At 53.7% G+C, this 14738-nt stretch overlaps 1 protein-coding gene across 2 annotated transcripts in view; it reads right to left on the bottom strand.

Annotated features, from left to right (window-relative positions):
* Positions 1 to 10841, bottom strand: part of gabbr1b (gamma-aminobutyric acid (GABA) B receptor, 1b) — a 91280-nt gene extending 80439 nt beyond the window's left edge. The window contains exons 1-2 of one of the 2 annotated variants that reach the window (XM_088908224.1): positions 10517 to 10670; positions 9876 to 9922 (exon numbers count right to left, since the gene is read on the bottom strand). The gene's annotated coding sequence lies outside the window, so the exon portion shown is untranslated. Of the gene's footprint in view, positions 1 to 9875 lie in introns of both variants that reach the window. The other variant, XM_088908225.1, reaches the window with a different exon arrangement.
* Positions 10842 to 14738: the final 3897 nt, after the last annotated feature.

Below are 14738 nucleotides of genomic sequence, written 5' to 3' on the forward strand. Positions count from 1 at the left end.
AAGGACACAGCTCTGACTTTACCAAGTAACGCAGGCAGGACACAGCTCTGACTTGACCAAGTAAGGCAGGAGGGACACAGCTCTGACTTGACCAAGTAAGGCAGGAAGGACACAGCTCTGACTTTACCAAGTAAGGCAGGAAGGACACAGCTCTGACTTGACCAAGTAACGCAGGAAGGACACAGCTCTGACTTGACCAAGTAACGCAGGAAGGACACGGGTCTGACTTTACCAAGTAAGGCAGGAAGGACACGGGTCTGACTTTACCAAGTAACGCAGGAAGGACACAGCTCTGACTTTACCAAGTAAGGCAGGAGGGACACAGCTCTGACTTTACCGTGAGAGCACTGCCCCCCAGGAAGCCTGAGAAATGAATCAACACAGCTCTCTCTCCGGCTCGAGAGCGCATCAGAGCGAACTCGCGCGGCCCGCCGTCTCCTCCATCGCTGCGCCACCTCGGGGTTTTCGTCAGCGAGCAGCCGAGCGCAAAGGAATGAAAATGTTTGAGGAAAACAGGAGTCAGCCGGCGGTGGGGGGAGGGCCGGAGCCCATCTGTCTCAACAGCTCTCTCTCGTGAACGGAGTCCAGCCCCTGCCTCTGTCTCAGGAGCTGATCTCTCTGAGTCTCCAGATGACTACAGCTCCAGCCCGCCTGTGTCTCAGGAGCTGATCTCTCTGAGTCTCCAGGTGACTACAGCTCCAGCCTGCCTCTGTCTCAGGAGCTGATCTCTCTGAGTCTCCAGGTGACTACAGCTCCAGCCTGCCTCTGTCTCAGGAGCTGATCTCTCTGAGTCTCCAGGTGACTACAGCTCCAGCCTGCCTCTGTCTCAGGAGCTGATCTCTCTCAGTCTCCAGGTGACTACAGCTCCAGCCTGCCTCTGTCTCAGGAGCTGATCTCTCTCAGTCTCCAGGTGACTACAGCTCCAGCCCGCCAGTGTCTCAGGAGCTGATCTCTCTGAATCTCCAGATGACTACAGCTCCAGCCTGCCTCTGTCTCAGGAGCTGATCTCTCTGAGTCTCCAGGTGACTACAGCTCCAGCCCGCCTCTGTCTCAGGAGCTGATCTCTCTGAGTCTCCAGGTGACTATAGCTCCAGCCTGCCTGTGTCTCAGGAGCTGATCTCTCTGAATCTCCAGATGACTACAGCTCCAGCCTGCCTCTGTCTCAGGAGCTGATCTCTCTCAGTCTCCAGGTGACTACAGCTCCAGCCTGCCTCTGTCTCAGGAGCTGATCTCTGAGTCTCCAGGTGACTACAGCTCCAGCCCGCCTGTGTCTCAGGAGATGATCTCTCTGAATCTCCAGGTGACTACAGCTCCAGCCCGCCTGTGTCTCAGGAGATGATCTCTCTGAATCTCCAGGTGACTACAGCTCCAGCCCGCCTGTGTCTCAGGAGCTGATCTCTCTGAATCTCCAGATGACTACAGCTCCAGCCTGCCTGTGTCTCAGGAGCTGATCTCTCTGAATCTCCAGATGACTACAGCTCCAGCCCGCCTGTGTCTCAGGAGATGATCTCTCTGAATCTCCAGGTGACTACAGCTCCAGCCCGCCTGTGTCTCAGAAGCTGATCTCTCTGAATCTCCAGATGACTACAGCTCCAGCCTGCCTCTGTCTCAGGAGATGATCTCTCTGAGACTCCAGGTGACTACAGCTCCAGCCCACCTGTGTCTCAGGAGCTGATCTCTCTGAGTCTCCAGGTGACTACAGCTCCAGCCTGCCTGTGTCTCAGGAGCTGATCTCTCTGAATCTCCAGATGACTACAGCTCCAGCCCGCCTCTGTCTCAGGAGCTGATCTCTCTGAATCTCCAGATGACTACAGCTCCAGCCAGCCTGTGTCTCAGGAGCTGATCTCTCTGAGTCTCCAGGTGACTACAGCTCCAGCCCGCCTGTGTCTCAGGAGCTGATCTCTCTCAGTCTCCAGGTGACTACAGCTCCAGCCCACCTGTGTCTCAGGAGCTGATCTCTCTGAGTCTCCAGGTGACTACAGCTCCAGCCTGCCTGTGTCTCAGGAGCTGATCTCTCTGAATCTCCAGATGACTACAGCTCCAGCCCGCCTCTGTCTCAGGAGCTGATCTCTCTGAATCTCCAGATGACTACAGCTCCAGCCAGCCTGTGTCTCAGGAGCTGATCTCTCTGAGTCTCCAGGTGACTACAGCTCCAGCCCGCCTGTGTCTCAGGAGCTGATCTCTCTCAGTCTCCAGGTGACTACAGCTCCAGCCTGCCTGTGTCTCAGGAGCTGATCTCTGAGTCTCCAGGTGACTACAGCTCCAGCCTGCCTGTGTCTCAAGAGCTGATCTCTGAGTCTCCAGGTGACTACAGCTCCAGTCTGCCTGTGTCTCTGTGTCTGTGTGTGTGTGTGAGGTGCTGTCCAGGGTGCTGAAGTGTCTCAGTACAGAGGCTGTGTGAGGTGCTGTCCAGGGTGCTGAAGTACCTCTGCAGAGAGGCTGAGCTGACTGCTGGAGAAACCCCACTGTCACACCGTCCACAGTGATCCACTGCCCCCCGAATCGCCGAGCCTCAGGACACCCCAAGACAGCTCCCCCACCCCCACCCTCCCCCCTGTGTCTCCCAGGACTGTAGGGACACTCAGTCTGATCACCTCCAGCTTCACCCTCACACTCCTCCTCCTCAGATCTGTACAGGACTGGAGAGACACTCAGTCTGATCACCTCCAGCTTCACCCTCACACTCCTCCTCCTCAGATCCGTACAGGACTGGAGAGACACTCAGTCTGATCACCTCCAGCCTCACCCTCACACTCCTCCTCTTCCTCCTCAGATCTGTACAGGACTGGAGAGACACTCAGTCTGATCACCTCCAGCTTCACCCTCACACTCCTCCTCCTCAGATCTGTACAGGACTGGAGAGACACTCAGTCTGATCACCTCCAGCTTCACCCTCACACTCCTCCTCCTCCTCAGATCTGTACAGGACTGGAGAGACACTCAGTCTGATCACCTCCAGCTCCATCTGGCTCATTGATAACTTTGACATTGTATCTCTGTTCAGTTCTAGGCAGAGAGATGAAGGAAATATATCTACTTTTGGAATGTCAGTGCTTCTGCAGTCAGTCAATCGACCAGTGTGTGTGTGTGTGTGTGTGTGTGTGTGTCGGAGGTGGTGTGCTGTCATGTTGCTATCGGTGTGTATTTGAGAGAGGGAGCACTGCACAGTGGCATGAAAGGCGCTATATAAACGATGTGGTGAGAGCGATGGAGAGAGTGTGTCAGAGAGTCTGTTGAGCTGCAGTGTTAACTGGCGCTTCTGTGCAGCTGAGAGGTGTTTAATTATCGGGATGGTGCCGTCTGGGAGCAGAGCTGACAGATCCCAGCTCCCAGCGGAGTGAGCTGTGACGCTTCTGCTGCTGTCGGGAGCATCAGTTTCTGAGCGCAGGGTCCCCCAGTCCTACAGCTCAGGGGTCCCCAGTCCAGTGAGTCTCACAGCTCAGGGGTCCCCCAGTCCAGTGAGTCTCACAGCTCAGGGGTCCCCAGTCCAGTGAGTCTCACAGCTCAGGGGTCCCCAGTCCAGTGAGTCTCACAGCTCAGGGGTCCCCAGTCCAGTGAGTCTCACAGCTCAGGGGTCCCCAGTCCAGTGAGTCTCACAGCTCAGGGGTCCCCCAGTCCAGTGAGTCTCACAGCTCAGGGGACCCCAATCCTGGTGTTGGACACCCCAGTCCAGTGAGTCTCACAGCTCAGGGGTCCCCAGTCCAGTGGATCTTACAGCTCAGGGGACCCCAATCCTGGTGTTGGACACCCCAGTCCAGTGAGTCTTATAGCTCAGGGGTCCCCCAGTCCAGTGAGTCTCACAGCTCAGGGGTCCCCAGTCCAGTGAGTCTCACAGCTCAGGGGTCCCCCAGTCCAGTGAGTCTCACAGCTCAGGGGTCCCCCAGTCCAGTGAGTCTCACAGCTCAGGGGTCCCCAGTCCAGTGAGTCTCACAGCTCAGGGGTCCACAGTCCAGTGAGTCTCACAGCTCAGGGGTCCCCCAGTCCAGTGAGTCTCACAGCTCAGGGGTCCCCAGTCCAGTGAGTCTCATACACTCAGTCAATGTGTCAGTGTGTCAGAGTGTCAGGCATTGTGTCAGCATGTCAGGGTATCAGTGTGTCAGTGTTTTAGAGTGTCAGGCAGTGTGTCAGTGTGTCAGAGTGTCAGTGTGTCAGTGTGTTAAGAGTGTCAGAGTGTCAGAGTGTCAGATTACAGTCAGCGTGTCAGGCAGTGTGCCAGCAGGCTGCAGGCAGTGTGTCAGTGTGTCAGTGTGCCAGCAGGCTGCGGGCAGTGTGTCAGTGTGCCAGCAGGCTGCAGGCAGTGTGTCAGTGTGTCAGTGTGCCAGCAGGCTGCGGGCAGTGTGTCAGTGTGCCAGCAGGCTCGGGCAGTGTGTCAGTGTGTCAGTGTGCCAGCAGGCTGCGGGCAGTGTGTCAGTGTGTCAGTGTGCCAGCAGGCTCGGGCAGTGTGTCAGTGTGTCAGTGTGCCAGCAGGCTGCAGGCAGTGTGTCAGTGTGTCAGTGTGCCAGCAGGCTGCGGGCAGTGTGTCAGTGTGTCAGTGTGCCAGCAGGCTCGGGCAGTGTGTCAGTGTGTCAGTGTGCCAGCAGGCTGCAGGCAGTGTGTCAGTGTGTCAGTGTGCCAGCAGGCTGCGGGCAGTGTGTCAGTGTGTCAGTGTGCCAGCAGGCTCGGGCAGTGTGTCAGTGTGCCAGTGGGCCAGCAGGCTGCAGGCAGTGTGTCAGTGTGTCAGTGTGCCAGCAGGCTGCAGGCTGCAGGCAGTGTGTCAGTGTGTCAGTGTGCCAGCAGGATGCGGGCAGTGTGTCAGTGTGTCAGTGTGCCAGCAGGCTGCGGGCAGTGTGCCAGTGTGCCAGTGTGCCAGCAGGCTGCGGGCAGTGTGTCAGTGTGTCAGTGTGTCAGTGTGCCAGCAGGCTGCGGGCTGCAGGCAGTGTGTCAGTGTGTCAGTGTGCCAGTGTGCCAGCAGGCTGCGGGCAGTGTGTCAGTGTGTCAGTGTGTCAGTGTGCCAGCAGGCGGCAGGCTGCAGGCAGTGTGTCAGTGTGTCAGTGTGCCAGCAGGCTGCGGGCAGTGTGTCAGTGTGCCAGCAGGCTGCGGGCAGTGTGCCAGTGTGTCAGTGTGCCAGCAGGCTCGGGCAGTGTGTCAGTGTGTCAGTGTGCCAGCAGGCTGCGGGCAGTGTGCCAGTGTGCCAGCAGGCTGCGGGCAGTGTGTCAGTGTGTCAGTGTGTCAGTGTGCCAGCAGGCTGCGGGCAGTGTGTCAGTTTGCCAGTGTGTCAGTGTGCCAGCAGGCTCGGGCAGTGTGTCAGTGTGTCAGTGTGCCAGCAGGCTGCGGGCAGTGTGCCAGTGTGCCAGCAGGCTGCGGGCAGTGTGTCAGTGTGTCAGTGTGTCAGTGTGCCAGCAGGCTGCGGGCAGTGTGTCAGTGTGTCAGTGTGTCAGTGTGCCAGCAGGCTCGGGCAGTGTGTCAGTGTGTCAGTGTGCCAGCAGGCTGCAGGCAGTGTGTCAGTGTGTCAGTGTGCCAGCAGGCTCGGGCAGTGTGTCAGTGTGTCAGTGTGCCAGCAGGCTGCGGGCAGTGTGCCAGTGTGCCAGCAGGCTGCGGGCAGTGGCGGATGGGGCTCAGGGCTCAGACAGCTCCGCAGGCTGCTGTACTCAGGAGGAGAACTGGCCCAGGCCTGCTGTACTGATCTGACCCGGCAGTGGAGCTCTCCACACGCTCAGTGACTGAGTCCCAAGCAGCTCCCGCCTCTGCGATCCTGTCCGTCAGCTCCCATTAAGCTCCCACTGTCCCTCCAGGACAAGACACAAGCTCCCCTCGAGACACTCACAGCGCAGGACGCCCTGTTCGAACCCTGGGCCTGCACAGACAGCTCCTCCAGTCAGGTTCACAGAAGAGACTTGCTGATCAGTCAGTCTGACCATCGAGTCAGACAGCACTGCAGCCACTGTGTCAGTGAGTCAGTCCGTCAGTGTCTGTCAGTCAGTCAGTCAGTCAGTCAGTCAGTCAGTCAGTCAGTCAGCGAGTCAGCGAGTCAGCGAGTCAGCGAGTCAGCGAGTCAGTCAGTCAGTCAGTCAGTCAGTGTGTCAGTGTGTCAGTGTGTCAGTGTGTCAGTGAGTCAGTGAGTCAGTCAGTCAGGCAGTCAGTCAGCGAGTCAGTCAGTCAGTCAGTCAGTGTGTCAGCGTGTCAGCGAGTCAGTCAGTCAGTCAGTCAGTCAGCGAGTCAGTCAGTTGGTGTGTCAGTGTGCAGGTGTGTCAGTGTGCAGGTGTGTCAGTGTGTCAGGGTGTCAGTCAGTCACAGTGTCAGTGAGTCAGTCAGTCACAATGTCAGAGTGTCAGTCAGTGTGCCACTTGGTCACAGTGTCAGAGTGTCAGTCAGTCAGTCAGAGTGTCAGTGTGTTAGTCAGACAGTGTGTCAGGGTGTCAGTCAGTCACAGTGTCAGTGAGTCAGTGTGCCACTTGGTCACAGTGTCAGAGTGTCAGTCAGTCAGTCAGTCAGAGTGTCAGTGTGTTAGTCAGACAGTGTGTCACACACTCACAGTTTCTCTCATCCTCTCTTTAGCACACACACACACACACACACACACACACACACAGTAGCCGAGTGTATCCAAGTTTTCAGAGAACTTGCAGGAGAAACGACCGGGAGATAAAAAGCTCTGAATTTATTTTGGGATGGCAGACAGGTGGCATGGGGATGAATCACGCAGGCAGCCTGATTCCAGTCCCGGAACGCGGAGGACATTCCTTAAAAAGAGTTCTACACTGTACATGAGCAGATACTGTACATACACAGCACCTCCAGAAGAGGAGGATCACCCATCCATCCACTCTCTCACAGCTCTCTCCAGTCCAGGCTCACAGGGGAGCTGAGTCTGTCCCAGCAAGCAACAGGGTTCACCCTGGACAGGACAGCAGTCCATCACAGGACACACACACACTCACACACCCTGGACAGGACACCAGTCCATCACAGGACACACACACTCACACACCCTGGACAGGACACCAGTCCATCACAGGACACACACACACTCACACACCCTGGACAGGACACCAGTCCATCACAGGACACACACACTCACACACCCTGGACAGGAAACCAATCCATCACAGGACACACACACACTCACACACCCTGGACAGGACACCAGTCCATCACAGGACACACACACTCACACACCCTGGACAGGAAACCAATCCATCACAGGACACACACACACTCACACACCCTGGACAGGACAGCAGTCCATCACAGGACACACACACTCACACACCCTGGACAGGACAGCAGTCCATCACAGGACACACACACACACCCTGGACAGGACACCAGTCCATCACAGGACACACACACACTCACACACCCTGGACAGGACAGCAGTCCATCACAGGACACACACACACACACCCTGGACAGGACACCAGTCCATCACAGGACACACACACTCACACACCCTGGACAGGACACCAGTCCATCACAGGACACACACACACTCACACACCCTGGACAGGACACCAGTCCATCACAGGACACACACACACTCACACACCCTGGACAGGACGCCAGTCCATCACAGGACACACACACACCCTGGACAGGACGCCAGTCCATCACAGGACACACACACACTCACACACCCTGGACAGGACACCAGTCCATCACAGGACACACACACACTCACACACCCTGGGCAGGACACCAGTCCATCAAAGGACACACACTCACACACCCTGGACAGGACACCGGTCCATCACAGGACACACTCACACACCCTGGACAGGACACCAGTCCATCACAGGACACACACACACCCACACACCCTGGACAGGACACCAGTCCATCACAGTAATACAATACTGCAGTAATACAGTGCCACAATACTACTATAATATGATACCACACTACTGTGGTAACACAATACCACAATACTGCAGTAATACAAAAAAAACAATATTACAGCAATACAATACCAGAATACTTCAGTAAAACAGTGCTACAATACTGCAGTAATACAATACCACGATACTACAGTAATACGTGTAAATACCACAATACTGCAGTTAGACGGTGCTGCAATACTGCAGTAATACAATGCGACTATACTGTCATACTATAATACCACAACACTACAGCAATACAAGGCCAAAATACTACAGAAATACAATACAACAGCAATACTACATCAATACAATACCACTATACTACAGTAAATAGAATACCACAATACTACAATACAGTGCCACAATAATAAGGTAATACAACACTACAATATTGCAGAAATACAATACCAGAATACTACTGTAATACAATGCTGCAATAATACTACAACAATTTGACAGTAACATACTAGTTTTCAGTAATACAGTGACACAATACTGCAGTAATACAGTGCCACAATAACTACCATACAGTGCCACAATATTAAAACACTATAATACTACAATACTGCAGTAATACAGTGCCACGATACTACAATACAGTGCCACAATATTAAAACACTATAATACTACAATACTGCAGTAATTCAGTGCCACAATAATGCAGCAATACTACAGTAATACAGTGCCACAATACTACAGTAATACAATGCTGCAATAATAGTTCTAAAATAATACAGTAACGATACCACAATACCATATTAATAGTGCCACAATATTAAAACACTATAATACTACAGTAATACAGTGCCACAATACTGCAGCAATACTACAGTAATACAGTGCCACAGTACTACAGTAGTACAATGCTGCAATAATAGTGCTACAATACTACAGTAACGATACCACAATACCACATTAATACAGTGCCACAATATTAAAACACTATAATACTACAATAATACAGTGCCACAATACTACAGCAATACTACAGTAATACAGTCCCACAATACTACAGTAACGATACCACAATACCACATTAATACAGTGCCACAATATTAAAACACTATAATACTACAGTAATACAGTACCACAATACTGCAGCAATACTACAATAATACAGTGCCACAACACTATAGCAACATAATACCACAATACAGTGTCACAATATTACAACACTACAATACTGCAGTAATACAGTACCACAGTACTATGGTGATACAGTCCAACAGTAGCACAGTAATACAGTTCCACAATACTATAGGATCACAATGCCACAATACAACAGCAATACCACAATATTACGACAACACAGAGCCACAGTACTACAGTAATATCCTGCCATGTGCTCAACGATCCTTCTGAGCTGCACACTGACACACTGAACCGGGAGAAGTCACCGCAGTGAATCCACAGAGGACCCACGGTCTCCCGTTCCGGCGTGACAGAGGACACCCACTCCACGCGCAGCTCCTGAAGCGCGCCAAACCCAGCCGAACCGGTTCAGTCCCCACTCCGGAACCGGGAGACTCGCCGGTGTCCCCAGAGCAGCGTGGCGTGACGGTGACGTAGCCACGGGTGGGTAACACATCACCAGGAGCTCCCCCCCTCCCCACCCCACCCCACCCAGCCACCTCCTCTTCCTTGACCAGACACGTCCTCCACCCCCGTGGGCATTTTCCCCGTGGACAAAACCAGCCCGGCCCGGCCCGGCCCGGCCCGGCCCGACACCCGAACCTCACAGCTCGCGCCGCGTGGGTCGCTCGTGGGAGATGACCACTTGTAGGCCACATCGTGTCGAAACCTGTCGCCAAATCTCTCTTGCCTCCCCCCCCCCTCACTCTCACTCTCACTCTCACACTCACACTCACACTCACACACACACACACACACGAGCGGTTCGGAGCCTCTTGGCGAAACGGATCAGCGACCGACCGGCCTGATCGATCACCTCAGATGTGAGAAACTCATCATCATCATAATAATAATAATAATAATAATAATAATAATAACTGGACTTACCTCAGCCCAGGCGCCGGGTCCCCAGTCCGGACAGGTCCCCCCACCAGCTGACAAGACAGGTGTCCGCCGCCGAGGTCAGAGTTCACGGCGACCAGAGTGGGGGGGGAAAAAAAACACCCCAAAATAAAAAATAAATTAAACCCCGGGAATTCCACGCGCCGTGGCCGTCCCCGCACACCCGGACGCCGCCGAGCCGGACCCGAACGGGGGGCTCTCCGTGTCCGTGGATCTCCCACGGGTGAGGGCGGGAGTGGACCGGAGGGAAAGACGGTCCGCCGGCACGCGCGCTTCTCGGAAAAGGCGACCGGCTGCCTCCCCGCCACAAGCGGGAGAGATCCTGCGCTTTCCCGGCGTGGAACCGGCGTCTGTCGCGTACAACAATTACACGGAGACGGGTTCACGGCACGGACCGCGGCGCCTGACCCACGCGCGGCGGGGTGAGCTTGTCGGCACGGCCCGGTCTCGCCCGCCGATCGATCGCTGGCCGGGGCCACGCACGTAACAGGCACGGAAATACTACTACAACAACAACAACACAACAAGAACAGCAACACAACAAGAACAGCAACGAGCGAGCGGATCTCCACGACCGCCGACCCGCCAGCCGGAGTCGCCGCGGGTGGGCTCGGACGCGCAGGTACCTCGGTCCGCCGGAAACGGTCCCTCCTGCCAGCCACGGCCTCCCCCCCTCCTCTCCTCTCCTCCTCTCCTCCTCCGGGACAGACGACAGGCAAAACAGCCGAGTCACGGGTTCATGCGTGTGCGTGTCTGTGTGTGTGTGTGTGTGGGGACGTGTGTTTTCTCTCTCTCTCTCTCTCCGGGTGTGTGTGTGTGTATATATGCGAGCAGTATTGCTCCCGGCCCAGCCTCGCTCGCGCAAGCTCGGATTATGCAGGGAGAGGAGGAGGAGGAGGAGAATAGAGGAGAGAGTAAAATTTGTCCGACAGGAGTCCCTTCCCTCTCTCCTCTCTCTCTCTCTCTCTCTCCCGGGCTCACTCTCTCAAGCAGACGTCACCGCTTGGCGAGGCAGCGCTCGCACCGAGAGAGACGGCATCCGCAGGGCTGTGTACAGATCACACACACACACACACCACAGGAGAGGAGACACAGGGAGTGAGAGAGAGAGGGGATCACAGAGCACCCCTCAGTAAGAAACATACCACTGGACAGGAGACTGGAGTGTCCAGTCAGGGTGTCTGTATGAACCCCTCTCTCTCTCAGTGCAGTGTTCATGTACTGGAGTGTCCAGTCTATGTGTGTGTATGAACCCCTCTCTCTCTCAGTGCAGTGTTAATGTACTGGAGTGTCCAGTCAGTGTGTCTGTATGAACCCCTCTCTCTCTCAGTGCAGTGTTCATGTACTGGAGTGTCCAGTCTGTGTGTGTGTATGAACCCCTCTCTCTCTCAGTGCAGTGTTAATGTACTGGGGTGTCCAGTCAGTGTGTCTGTATGAACCCCTCTCTCTCTCAGTGCAGTGTTCATGTACTGGAGTGTCCAGTCAGTGTGTGTGTATGAACCCCTCTCTCTCTCAGTGCAGTGTTCATGTACTGGAGTGTCCAGTGTCTGTGCTCACTGTGTTTCCTGGCCTGTGAGCTCCTATGCCCCACCCTCACTTATCCTCCCTCTCTCCTGACTCTCTGAGTGCAGTATTGATTTCCCAGACAGTGATGATTCAGTAATGTGTCTCTAATAGTTTTGTGTTCATTTTTAACTCGAATCGACAGCTCACACACACAGAGCACATACTGAGACACTGACACACACAGAACACACACTGAGACACTGACACACACAGAGCACACACAGAGCACACACTGAGACACTGACACACACAGAGCACACACTGAGACACATACAGAACACACACCTCAGAGAATCACACAACTGAGACACTGACACACACAGAGCACACACTGAGACACTGACACACACAGAACACACACTGAGACACTGACACACACAGAGCACACACAGAGCACACACTGAGACACTGACACACACAGAGCACACACTGAGACACATACAGAACACACACCTCAGAGAATCACACAACTGAGACACTGACACACACAGAGCACACACTGAGACACGTACAGAACACACTCCTCAGAGAATCACACAACTGAGACACTGACACACACAGAACACACACCTCAGAGAATCACACACACAGAACACACACTGAGACACACACAGAACACACACTGAGACACTGACACACACAGAGCACACACTGAGACACTGACACACACAGAACACACACTGAGACACACACAGAACACACACTGAGACACTGACACACACAGAACACACTCCGCAGAGAATCACACACACTGAGACACTTACACACACAGAACACACACCTCAGAGAATCACACAACTAAGACACTGACACACACCTCAGAGAATCACACAACTGAGACACTGACACACACAGAACACACACCTCAGACAATCACACACAGAGAGACACTGACACACACAGAACACACACTGAGATACACACACTGAGTCACTCACAGAACCCTCACAGCGACACTACAACACACAGACACACATTCCATCGCTGAGCGAGCGGCTCCAGGTGAGAGAGTGCTCTATTCTGGGGCTGCTGTTCCCAGCCTATATTTAACGCCATTGAATTATTGAAGCTGTGCAATTCAAGACAGAGTGACTCTCTCCTCGCCGCCAGTACTGTCTCTCATTATCAATTCATGGGGCTGTCTCCCTCGATGCCTCTGCATGTTAACTCCTCTGTCTCTCTCTATACTGTCCTGTTAACCCCTCTGTCTCTCTCTATACTGTCTTCTGTTAACCTTAACAGGACAGTATAGAGGATAGTATAGAGAAACAGAGGGGTCAACAGGACAGTACAGAGAGAGGGGGGTCAACAGGACAGTATAGAGAGAGAGCAGGGTTAACAGGACAGTATAGAGAGACAGAGGGGTTAACAAGACAGTATAGAGAGAGGGGGGTCAACAGGACACTATAGAGGGAGGGGTTAACAGGACAGTATAGAGAGACAGAGGGGTTAACAGAAGACAGAATAGAGAGAGACAGAGGAGTTAACAGGGCAGTATAGAGAGAGACAGAGGGGTTAACCCCTTAACTCCTCTCTCTCTATACTGTCCTCTCTGTTAATCCTTCTCTATATACTTTAACTTCAGAAAGCAGTGACCTGCAAAGTACTTATTATACACTCTCAGACAGGAGTGTGGGTGTGTGTCCGTGTGTGACAGTGTACTGTACACTCTCAGACAGGAGTGTGAGTGTGTCCGTGTGTGACAGTGTACTGTACACTCTCAGACAGGAGTGTGTGTGTGTGTGACAGTGTACTGTACGCTCTCAGACAGCAGTGTGGGTGTGTGTGTGTGTGTGACAGTGTACTGTACACTCTCAGACGGGAGTGTGTGTGTGTGTGACAGTGTACTGTACACTCTCAGACAGGAGTGTGAGTGTGTCCGTGTGTGACAGTGTACTGTACACTCTCAGACAGGAGTGTGGGTGTGTGTCCGTGTGTGACAGTGTACTGTACACTCTCAGACAGGAGTGTGAGTGTGTCCGTGTGTGACAGTGTACTGTACACTCTCAGACAGGAGTGTGGGTGTGTGTCCGTGTGTGACAGTGTACTGTACACTCTCAGACAGGAGTGTGAGTGTGACAGTGTACTGTACACTCTCAGACAGGAGTGTGGGTGTGTGTCCGTGTGTGACAGTGTACTGTACACTCTCAGACAGGAGTGTGGGTGTGTCTGTGTGTGACAGTGTACTGTACACTCTCAGACAGGAGTGTGAGTGTGTCCGTGTGTGACAGTGTACTGTACACTCTCAGACAGGAGTGTGGGTGTGTGTGTGTGTGACAGTGTACTGTACACTCTCAGACAGGAGTGTGAGTGTGTGACAGTGTACTGTACACTCTCAGACAGGAGTGTGGGTGTGTGAGTGTGTGACAGTGTACTGTACACTCTCAGACAGGAGTGTGGGTGTGTGACAGTGTACTGTACACTCTCAGACAGGAGTGTGGGTGTGTGTCCGTGTGTGACAGTGTACTGTACACTCTCAGACAGGAGTGTGAGTGTGTGACAGTGTACTGTACGCTCTCAGACGGGAGTGTGTGTCCGTGTGTGACAGTGTACTGTACACTCTCAGACAGGAGTGTGAGTGTGACAGTGTACTGTACACTCTCAGACAGGAGTGTGTGTGTGACAGTGTACTGTACACTCTCAGACAGGAGTGTGAGTGTGTCCGTGTGTGACAGTGTACTGTACACTCTCAGACAGGAGTGTGAGTGTGTCCGTGTGTGACAGTGTACTGTACACTCTCAGACAGGAGTGTGGGTGTGTGTGTGTGTGACAGTGTACTGTACACTCTCAGACAGGAGTGTGGGTGTGTGTGTGTGTGTGACAGTGTACTGTACACTCTCAGACAGGAGTGTGAGTGTGTGACAGTGTACTGTACACTCTCAGACAGGAGGGTGGGTGTGTGAGTGTGTGACAGTGTACTGTACACTCTCAGACAGGAGTGTGGGTGTGCGAGTGTGTGACAGTGTACTGTACACTCTCAGACGGGAGTGTGTGTGTGTCCCCGTGTGTGACAGTGTACTGTACACTCTCAGACGGGAGTGTGTGTGTGTGTGACAGTGTACTGTACGCTCTCAGACAGCAGTGTGGGTGTGTGTGTGTGTGTGACAGTGTACTGTACACTCTCAGATGGGAGTGTGTGTGTGTGTGACAGTGTACTGTACGCTCTCAGACAGCAGTGTGGGTGTGTGTGTGTGACAGTGTACTGTACACTCTCAGACGGGAGTGTGTGTGTGTGTGACAGTGTACTGTACACTCTCAGACAGGAGTGTGGGTGTGTGAGTG

The sequence above is a fragment of the Atractosteus spatula genome (genome assembly GCF_055471065.1).
Source record: "Atractosteus spatula isolate fAtrSpa1 chromosome 10 unlocalized genomic scaffold, fAtrSpa1.hap1 SUPER_10_unloc_1, whole genome shotgun sequence".
Taxonomy (NCBI): Eukaryota; Metazoa; Chordata; class Actinopteri; order Semionotiformes; family Lepisosteidae; genus Atractosteus; species Atractosteus spatula.